Here is an 11,033-nt window from a genome sequence, read left to right as displayed (position 1 = left end):
GTGTATCACCAACAGGTGGGGCAAGGTGGACCCGTGTGCTCTTAGTCTCTGCTCGATCTTATTCCTGAGTTCGAACCATCTCATCCCCGGCACCCCCATCCATTCCACTTCGGTCTGCGGGAAGTGTCGCATCCAATTACGGTGCAATGCCCATTGGGCCGCCCGGGCGACAAATGAATGCCCGATCACCCACACCACTCGTCCTAATAAAGAGGAGACATGGTGTACACACAAGTTATTTAATCAGAAAGGGTGATTTCCACGATACACACCATAAATCACAAACATATTACTGACCGCTGCCTCACGGGCGAACGTATATCTTATAGCAATCAGATTCCCAACGCCCCAGTTTCTTCACCTGAGCAGCCTCTAATCCCGCCAGGTGAGCGGCGGTGGCAGCGCCAATGCGGAAGGAGTGGCTGGAATACCTTCTGTCCGGCCGGGCGAGCCCCGCCCTGGCTAAACTGGCCCTGATTACCTGCTCGAACTGGTATCTAGTTACAGGGGTACCATTTGAATGCAACAGGAGATAACCAGGGCCAGGCGGTCTGTGTTCCAAAAACGCCTTTACCCATTGTACTGGGCAGAACCTGGGGTCACCTAGGGGCTGGAGAACCACCCTGATCCCCCGCCCCGCCTGATCAGTCTTGGACTTGCGTAAAAGAATGGTCAGTGACCCGGAAATGGACACGTCTGAAATTGCCAGCGCATCCCCTGAACAGTCGACCTTGGACCTAGCCACTAACTCACTGACTCTGAAAGCCCCGAAGAATGCTAAGCAGAATGTGGCTGAAAACAGCGTGGCCTCGTAATGAGAGTAGGTGACTAACTCGAGAGCCCCTAGCATGCCTTTCAGGATTTCGAAATCAATGGGCGCTCGATTATCAGGGGCCCTGGGCTCCTCCCTAGCCCAACCCTTCAAGGCGGCCCGGATGGGATAGGAGTTAGTGGGATCCGCCCCGCCAGACAACCTAGTGTCGTGGCTTACGGCTGCCAAGTGACTGCCCACCCATGAGCGGCTCTTCCCTTGTCCCCTAGCCCACACCAGGAATGCTCGGACCTGGGACACCAACGCAGCACCTGAAGTACCCAGTGCCACAGAAGTTGCTCTGAATGTTGCCATGTGGGCGCTGTAACGCTTTCTGGTACCTGGGGCCAGAGCTCTTTCTCCCATCGCTTTCAGGCTCAGTCCCACTGCAGGATCCTCCATAGATGGTCCGGGAATGGGGTCATCTGCGCTCTCGCCCGCGGCCAGGCCTCCCTGAATCGGAGCCACTGAAAACGAGAAAGAGCGTCAGCTGCCACATTTTGAATCCCCTCAATGTGCCTGGCTTTAAACTCCACATTGATGCGCAGGCAAGCCCGGACCAACTCCCTTAGTAAGCACAGCACCAGCCGGCACCTGGCGGACTGGTTGTTAATTGCCTGAACGACCGCCATGTTGTCAGACCAGAAAACCACCTTTCTGTCTGACAATGCCGCCGGCCATAGGTGTAATGCAACAACAATCGGGAAGAGCTCCAACACAGTAACATTTTTGGTGATCCTACGCCTGCGCCAAACATTGGGCCATCCCTGCGCGCACCATTCTTCGCCCAGGATAGCCCCAAAACCTTCCCTGCCTGAGGCATCTGTGAAAAGACAGAGTTCCTGACTATCAATCCAGGGCTGCTTCCAAATAACCGTCCCGTTAAAGCAGGCGAGGAATTCGCTCCATACCGCCAGATCCTGCTTCAGCCCTGTCCCCAACTTGACCCAGTGATGTTTCTTCTTTATACCAGCAGTCGCCCTAGCTAGCCTGCGTGCAAAGACCCTCCCCATGGGTATGACCTTTAGCGCAAAATTCAGGGTCCCTAGCAGGCATTGGATTTCACCTAGAGTAGCCTTGTCCCTACCCAGTAGATCGCAGATCTCCTGACGCAGGGCCTGTACCTTATCCGCAGGGAGTCGGGACACGCCCTTTACCGTGTCCAACTCGATGCCCAAGAATACCAAAACCTGCGCCGGACCCTCGGTCTTACCAGGAGCTAAAGGTACGCCCAAGTGTCCTGCCAATTCCTTGAAACATTGCAGCGCCCGTGCACAATCTTGCGAGTCAGCTCCCCCGATAAAAAGGAAATCATCCAGGTAGTGGGTCACTCCCTCAATGCCATACCTGTTTGTTAAGGCCCACTGTAGGAAGGAGCTGAACGCCTCAAAGTACGCACAAGACACCGAGCATCCCATGGGCATACACCTATCATAAAAGACCTGGTCCCCCCACTTGAAGCCCAGAAGGTGCTGGCTGTCCGGGTGTACTGGCAGGAGCCGGAAGGCCGATTCGATATCAGACTTGGCCAACCAGGCTCCCTTCCCTGCCCTCCTGATCATGTCGACTGCCAGGTCTAGGGAGCAGTAAGACACTGAGCATTTACCTTCGTCCAGCCAGGAATTCACGGAGTCCCCTTCTGGGTGTGATAGGTTGTGGATAAGTCGGAAAGCCCCTGGCTCCTTTTTTGGTACCACCCCCAGGGGAGAAATCACAAAGTGGGGCATAGGGGGTGATGAAAATGGGCCCGCCACCCTGCCCAAAGACACCTCCTTCGCTATTTTATCCCGCACTACCTCCGGGTGTTCCCTAGCTGACTTCTGATTCTCCGCATCCCTGCTCACTAAGGGGCCTTGATAAGGAATGCGGAAACCGTCTAAGAAACCCTCAGAAATGAGGGACCCTTCCTTGCCAGTGTAACCGCGGAGTGCGCTGAGGAGGTTCTTTACGCAGATGGGAGAGGGCCCTTTCACATGATCGTGTGGGGCTAGGTCATGCGCGCTGGCAGCTGTGTACGCAGGGGGCCAAAGCGCAGGAGGGGGGGAAACCCCCGGGCTACTTGCTGGATGAAGGCTTGTCGGGGGTGTCGCGCTTGGAGCATGCGGTGGCGGCATGGGGGGCCCCGCACACGCTGCAGTTGTGGGAGAAACGGCATGATTTGTCCCAGGAGCAGAACCCTGCATTGAAGAGCCTGCAAGTTCCAGAAGACCGTGCCCGAAAGCCAGGCCTGCGACCCCCCCCACGCCCGCCCCGAAAGGACTTCCTGCTCTCCCATTTCCTCTCCTTTTTATCCTCTTTCTCTTTGCTCTTTACACCGCTCTCTGTACCTGACTTCGTCGTAGACCCCTCAGTATGCTTGCCCATGTGTTTTACCCATAAACGGACCTCCAACTGGTCCCATTCAAGATCTGGGCAGATTGCTCTCTGTCTGCGGAAGTCACAGTCGTAGTGGTACCATCCCATGCCCCCACCCTTAGCAGCCTCTTCAGTAATCACGCTTGCATAGTGGAAGAGACCAGGCCCTTCATCTGGGAATTTCTCCACTATCACTGCCGCAAAAATGGCAAAGGCCTGACCCCAAGTCACAATATTTTTGGTGGGATATACATGATACCGCACCCGCTTGTCCTCTTCCTTGTTGCCCATCCTCCTGGTATCTACCCCCTCCGCCCCATGCATGAGAAGGGTGAAGATATCAATAAATTCCCTGCGCCAAATCCCTTCTTTGGCCACTAGAGGGACCATCCAAGCGAGTGAACAGCGGCCTGATACTAGCGGGGCCGTGGTAACTAGAGGCTTAGGTGCTACGGCTAGCGTTGGTGCCGGCGTCGGTACCACTGGGGGAACCACTACTGCAGTATCAACCGCACTTGCCGCGCTCTCGGCCACAGCAGCAGCTGGGGGTGTGGGCCGCGGAGGAGGTTCCAACGCAGCCGGCGGCTGACACCACACCTGCGTGAAGCCCCCCGGCGCCGGGAGGACAGTCGGCGGCGGTGGGGCGGCCGGACCAACCCCTAGGGGTGACCTGGCAAGCAGCAGACCGGATCTGACCTCAGCCATGAAGTCTTTTAAAGTGTCTGCAAGCTTACCCAAATCCTCTGCTGAGGCAAATGTCGCCTGGGGCGGGCCAGGCAGTCCGTTGTGCGCCCCCGTCCCCAAGCTAACCGCCGCCTGGGGGGGCACTGGGGGCCTGTGAGGAGGGGCCGCTCTATTCCGAGCCGGTGGCTGTTCTACCGGAAAGTCTTTGCTCGTCGGGCGGCGGATTCTTTTCGACCGTGACGGGCCCGCAACCTCCTCTACATCCTTATCCGTAGCCGGACCGTCCATCGCTATCCCAGAGTCTGGGGGGGTACTGGCTTTCAATAGTTCCGTCGCCCAAGCTAAACCCTTGGCCCTCGTCAGCTCCAGGAAAGCGGCAATCCGTGCTTCCTCCGAAGTGTCCGGCACAGACTCCTCAACCTGTGTCCCTGGTGTGAAAAGGGGGGGGGATAATCCTTGGCTCTCCATCACTTAGCGGTTGTTCTCTCTTATCTGCAATTGGGAAAGAGAGAAAGTTAACCGCCTGTTCACCCCCTTTGAGGTTAGTTCTTCGCTCCTGAGTGCCACATGCTACTCCGAGAGGTACCCCCATCCCCCAACTGCCCGTACTTACTCCCGTCTGAGCCCCGAATATGGATGGTGTTTGTCTCGCGTCTCTCTGTCGCCAATTAATAATCCTCCAGTCAGTGAAAGCGGACGAATGTACTGCAAAAGAAACCAGCATAAGCGCAAGAAATATGCATACACGAAAAGGCGTGGCTGTACCGCAAGAAAAAAGGGGGGGGGGGAGAGTGGGGGGGGGGGGGGAGAGGACACAGGTGCTCATACATCACGTTAACCATGCACACCCTGTTCGCGTCTGCCCTCATCCCCACCCTGAACCTGGCAAGCGGCATGGTGCTCGCTTGCGCCCTCCCCCCATACTACCTTCCTGGCGCCGATTTGCCCCAAAATCACAGTCTCGCGTGAACGAACACGACCAAATCTGCGTTCATTGCCTTTATCGTAGCGTGCCTACACAATTATAGGCACACTTTACATTACATATTGCATACACACGGGGAATAAATGCTTTGTCCAGGACTGCGACGCGACCCGCGGCTCGCAGCCCTCCCCTTGGGGGGGGGGGGATCTGGAGCACAGAGCGAGAGCCCAACGGGTGGTCATATACATATCACTTCTTACAATGCCCACCTCGCTCGCCTCGACCCCCACCCCAACCACGGCAACTGGTGCGCACCTGCGCCACACCACTGAAGTTTAGGTTGCCCATTTAGCCATCGCCCCACCGGCCAGATGCAGCAGTGCCCACCTCTATCATGCTGCCCCCGCCGCAAGGCACCTCCTATGTAGCGTCGAGATAACCCCAAGGTAATGGGAGTGCTAGACGCAAGCGGTGGTTTAAGCATCGTTGTAATTTAGAAAGATGATTTCGAAATTTCTATGACATTTTGAACGCGTTCCCGGGACTCGAACCCCTGTCCTGTGAGACCATTTACGACCGTAGGCACCAGACTTAACATTGAGCTATGAAATGACCCGTCTCCGCATGCATTATGCCTGTTGTATTTACATAGCGCACGCTCGACCCGAAGTTATGAGCGCGCTTGGAAATGACCCGACTAAGCATCCCGCTTATTACATTTATTTACATAGCGCGCGCTCGACCTGAAGGTTATATTTACCTAGCGCGCACTGGACCCGAAGTTATTTGAACGCTTTAAATGCGGCCACGGGCCCAAGCGAGACCGTGGAAAGCCCTCCGCACTGAGGGGCGCGGGGACAATCGCCTTCCTCCTAGATTTTTCGTAACTCAAGCCTCTGGAAGCCCCCGGGGCAGGTTGTTCGATTATTTGTGCTTCCATGTACTCGCCCCTAAGGTTATTGGGACCCATCTCACCCTGTATGTAAACCCATACAGGCACGGGAGATTAAGTGATTTGCCCAGGGCCCGAGATGTGGCACGACCCCAAAAGCTCGGTTAAATATAAACAAAACGGGTATAAACCCGCGACCCTGGATAATTTACATATACACGTATTTAAATGAGCGAGCGCGAACTCGCCGCAATGGTGACGCCGCCGGGTCAACACCAACAAAGCCCCCCCCCCCATACTTCGGAGCTCGCGGGGGAGGGGGTGTTATAAATCGGCAGCGAAAAGCTCTTTGCCCCGCCCACCTGAATCAAAAGAGCGTTGGAAAGCTGTGAGTAAAATCCCTAAGTTGTACACATGCCACGGAAACCGTGCGCCTGTTCTAGACCCATAGAGTTAGCGCAGGACGTTGAATACCTGCCGCAATGGACTGGGTACCCGCATACCGCGACAAAACCAAATCCTTCCGGAGCCCAGCTCGATACACGGGGCTGCTGGGTGTACTCGTTAACCGGGATCGCCAGCGACAGAAAGATAAGCGCGACCCCCAAAGGCATGGACGCCGAAAGCGGGGGGGGGGGGGGGGGGAGCGAAGTAAGTGGCAGTGCCTTAACCGTATATGCGTTGTCAAGGCCACTGGGACCTCTACCATCCTTGTTAAGGGGGGGGTGCTAACCTCCTCTCCTTTAGTACAACACAATATTCCCAAGCCTTATCCATAACCACCGTAACGCTCGGCACCAACGTGCCCTACACGCTTAAACTTCTGACGGCACCCGACAATAATGCTCTCACTCCCCCACGAGCGCCCGCAGGCGCTTAAACGTACTGCTCATTGCCGCACAAATCCACGCCGCACTACATACAAATTCGACTCCCGCTTTGATCTTGTGCCCCCTCCGCCCGTGGTCATCCAAGCCACAGGGGCCCCGTCGACCTGGTACTGCCCAGGGACGGGGCCGGGGCGGAGCGGAAGCAACAAGACTCACCGTCAAAGTTGGGCAGCGACGATTACCGATGCGGCGTGGAACCCGGAAATTAGCGACGAGCAGCCAGCGACCGTCAAAAGGCGAGGTGGGCGACAAAGAGGTCGCCAGTGAGGGTGGGGGAAGGCTAAATAGCCTTCCCCTCACACCTGGGCCCGGAAGTGACGCGCCTTTCGCGTCACTTCCGGCCCCCGACACGGAGGGGGGCACAATCAGGATCCCTGCCCCCGCCCCCCCCGAAGGAGGGAGTGGGGAGGGGTGACCGGGGCCCCGGGGCCACTAAGGCGCCGACCGCCGAGTGGCCCCCTGCGGGGGCCGCGGTCAGCGGCATTGCAGACGCTCTGCATGCGCTGCCCTAGCCGCGAGGATGTGCGTAGCAGCTGCGGCCTCTTAAGATACTCCGCTCACCTGCTGCAGTGGCCCCCTGGGGATCTGGGCCATAATCCCTACACCTATACCTACCATTCAGAACTGTGCAGTTACCCTGCTTTGGTCGAATCGCTCCGTTTGGCACAATTAAGGGGACAGCTCCCTAAATTGAACTCCTCAAATCATGACTAAGGACAAGCCCTCAAGTGCGGCCGCACGCCAAAGCACGATGGATAAATATACCAGCACTGCGGCCCAGGTGTCAAACCCGGGAGACCGACGTCATCCATGCCAGATAATGCTGCCATACCAGCCCCCATAATACAGTCTAGAGACACGCTGGAGGCCAAGATTGGAGCAGTTGGCTCTGATGTCATGCTCTTACGTCAAGATCTCTGCAACGCAGTCCAACAAATAACTGAAGTGGAAACTAGGATAGCGACAACGGAGGACATGGTATCTATCCTCCAGAAGAAAGTATCCTCCCTGGAAACGATTACGAAGGGGCCGGCGCTGCACGCAGAAGATGCAAAGGGGCTCGCTTGCAGAAATAACCTCCGCTTCGTGGGGTTTCCTGAGGGCTTGTGAGGGCAATGACATGGAGGGCCTCCTGGTTAAATGGTTAACGGAATGGCTGCCACCTGGCGTTCTGTCCCCTTGCCTCATAATTTAGCGTGCACACCGGGCCTTGCAGCAGAGGCCGCCACCTGGCACCCGTCCTAGGCCCATCAATGCCAGATTTTTTAATTATAAAGACCGGGACACTATACTGCAGCAAGCCAGGCATCAGGGTACCCTTCACTATGCATCACACCCCATTATGATATTCCCTGATTACACGAGGCTTGTCCAGCAGCGCCGACAGTCCTTCACAGAGGCCAAAGCTAAACTGCGGTCCCTTAAGATTCAATATTCTCTTTTGTTCTCGACCAGACTGCGAGTATCCTATAAGTCGTGCACACACTTCTTTGAATCACCAGAAGAGGTCTTTAATTGGACAGATGCAATCGTCAAGCTCAAGCCCCACACACCGCCCAGATTGGACTCAGATTCCTTGTTGGGGGGCCCAGGTCATAAGATCTCCCAGCTTCAAGACAAGCAGCGCCGCAGATCGCGCTCAGAGAGGCGTTCCAAGACCCGCAGCAAATCCCACATCCGCTCTTCAGAGGCCACCGCGGGATTGACAGCATCCTAGTTTCACCCTGCTATACAAACACCTTTTGCTATGCCGATGGCACGCCACTTGGGGCTACTTTTATTAGCGCTTCCCTTGACTTTGAAGACACTTGTATGTACAAGGGACGCTCCTGTGGATCCATTGGCAGAAGGTAGTCCCCGGCTCCCGTTGGGGTCGGGACGCTTTCATGCCGCGACAGACACTTCAACGTTTTATGAGGTATTGGGGTGGGGGGTAATAGGGTTGGGGTTTGGGAAAGTTGTTTGTGTTGCAATTAGTGTCTTGTTTCCACAATGCATGTGTACGAACACCATCACAATTGCCACTCATGCAATACTTTCCATCCATTTGCACCCCCAATTACCACATCACTGGATATGTCCAGAACACACAATAGGCTTCTTCGTATTATACGTTGTAACGTCTGAGACCTGCTTGACAAGGTTCAACGGGGGGCCGTGCTGCGCCAGGCAAAGCGTCACAAAGCTGATATCCTGTTCTCGCAGGAAATGCACTTACTGGGTAATAAGAGATTATGTCTGTCACGTTTCGGATATGTGCAGACATTGCACTCTGGATTCACCCAGGGCTTTCGGGGGGGTGGCCAAATTTATCCATCGCAGAATCCCCTTGCATCACGAGAAAACATGGCCAGATCCCCAAGGTAGATTTATCATCATTACAGGCACATTATATGGTGATCCGCTCACCCTGGGAAGTGTTTATGCTCCCCTGCCATTAGCCTGGAATCTGACAGAACGCTTGATGAGACTATGGGCGGAAATTTCCCAATTCCTGACAATAGTTGGGGCTGACTGGAACGACATTATATGCCCCCAGATCGACAGGTGGTGCACTGCATACAGACTGGTAGAGCCCCAAGAATCAAAACTGCGACTCCTGGTGCAGGGGATGGACTGGGTAGACACCTGGTGACGGCTTCACCCAACTGACACAGGCTATACATATTTTTCCAGATCCCATGGGCCCTTTTCCCGCATCGATTATTTTTTCCTATCCGCCGCTCATGTACACAGATTAAATGCAACAGCCATACTGCCCAGAGATCTCTCCGACCACTCCCCCACACAGCTAGACTTGCGATTGGGGTCCGCGCGCCCCACCCCCCTCCGCTGGCGACTATCTCCATGGCCCCTCCACTATGAACAGTATAGGGAGCATTTACATACTGCCATCTCTGAGTATTATTCACAGAACACTAGGTCGGTTGAGTCCTCCGAGATGCTCTGGGAAGCTATGAAGCCGACGCTGAGGGGGGTGGACTTTGCATATTGTACGGCACAACGTAGGCAGCATTGCGAGAAACTGACACAAATGGAAGCCCAACTCATTGACCTAGAGCTTAGGAGTAGAAGCGGGGATGGGAGCATTGCACGTCAACAATTAGTTCACACACAACTATATGCCAGTGAATTGATGGATGAGGCTAGAATGGCGTGGCACACTACGTGTAGCAGAATCTACCAGTGGGAAGATAAATCTAGCGGGCTTTTACATCGCCTCTGTCAGAGGATGCTCTGCCCCATGACCATTCCGAGTGTCTGTGGATCTGCCGGGGCGGTGCTCACTGATCCCTTCCAAATTGCAGCAAGCTTTGCCAGCTATTATGAGAATCTACATGCCCCTAGTGAGACTATCTCACCACAACTAGTCCATACATTTATAGACAACCTGCCTCCAGGGGCTCTGGCGGACTCAGGGAGGGAGGAATTAGATGTCCCAATCACAGCGGAGGAACTCCAGAAGGCATTGTCCGAGATGCGACCGGGTAAAGCACCTGGCTCGAACGGTTTCCCATGTGAATTTTATAAGAAATATCAAACCCTTCTAATATGCCCCTATTTGGCAGCACTAAATGCGGCCTTTCAACATGGGTGCCTTCCCGCGGATTGGCGCCATGCAGAAATTGTTGTATTTTTAAAACCCGGTCGACCTCCAGAACAACACGCCTCATATCGCCCAATATCACTTCTTAATGTCGAAGCCAAACTCCTGGCCAAAGTCCTAGCTAATCGCATAGTACCGCATATTACGGATTTAGTTCACCCTGACCAAGCAGGTTTCTTGCCGGCACATGCTACATGGCACAACATTCAGCGTGCACAAAACGCCATTGCATCCGTGGACCGCCAGCTACACTCTTGCTGGCCGACAATGACAGGACATTTGGTTCCCTTAGTTGGACTTATTTATTGCCCTCCTGAGTCCAATAAATTTCGGCCCTAGTCTCCTTAAATACATCCAACTCTTATGTACTGACATCACCGCCTCAGTCCGGGTGGCAGACTCTACATCACAAACCTTTCCTATTAGACGGGGAACCCGTCAAGGCTGCCCCTTTCTCCATACCTCTTCGCATTGGCCATGAAGCCCCTCATGACCTGGGTGCGGATTAACACACAGATCCGTGACTTTGAGTGGTTCAGAGAAGTTTTCAACCGCATTGCACTCTACGCGGATGATGTATTATTTTTCCTTACGCAACCAGATAGGTCGGGACCCAGACTACTCTGGATCATGCACATCTTTGGAGAGACATCCGGTCTCTATATGAATCCCCGCAAATCATATCTGTGGCATCTGCGGGGCGGGGTGCACTTGGGCGAGTGGGCATGTGTGGTGACAATAATGCAAGAGGGATTTGAATATCTTGGCGTCTTCCTGTCGTCCTCCCAACTTGTGTCCTGGGAAAGGAACCTGGCCCCGTTGTGGACACAGATCAAGGAGCAGACCCGTTCTTGGTCCCATCTACCGCT

The 11,033-nt window shown here is 54.8% G+C and overlaps 1 pseudogene; it reads right to left on the bottom strand.

The window, feature by feature from the left end:
* Positions 1-6,314: 6,314 nt before the first annotated feature.
* LOC146862356 (U6atac minor spliceosomal RNA) lies at positions 6,315-6,422 on the bottom strand (annotated as a pseudogene).
* Between the last annotated feature and the right edge of the window lie 4,611 nt (positions 6,423-11,033).

The sequence above is a fragment of the Triturus cristatus genome, chromosome 2_2, assembly GCF_964204655.1.
Source record: "Triturus cristatus chromosome 2_2, aTriCri1.1, whole genome shotgun sequence".
Taxonomy (NCBI): domain Eukaryota; kingdom Metazoa; phylum Chordata; class Amphibia; order Caudata; family Salamandridae; genus Triturus; species Triturus cristatus.
Note: the sequence above shows the minus strand (reverse complement) of the source record. Positions and strands in the feature narration are given on the sequence as shown.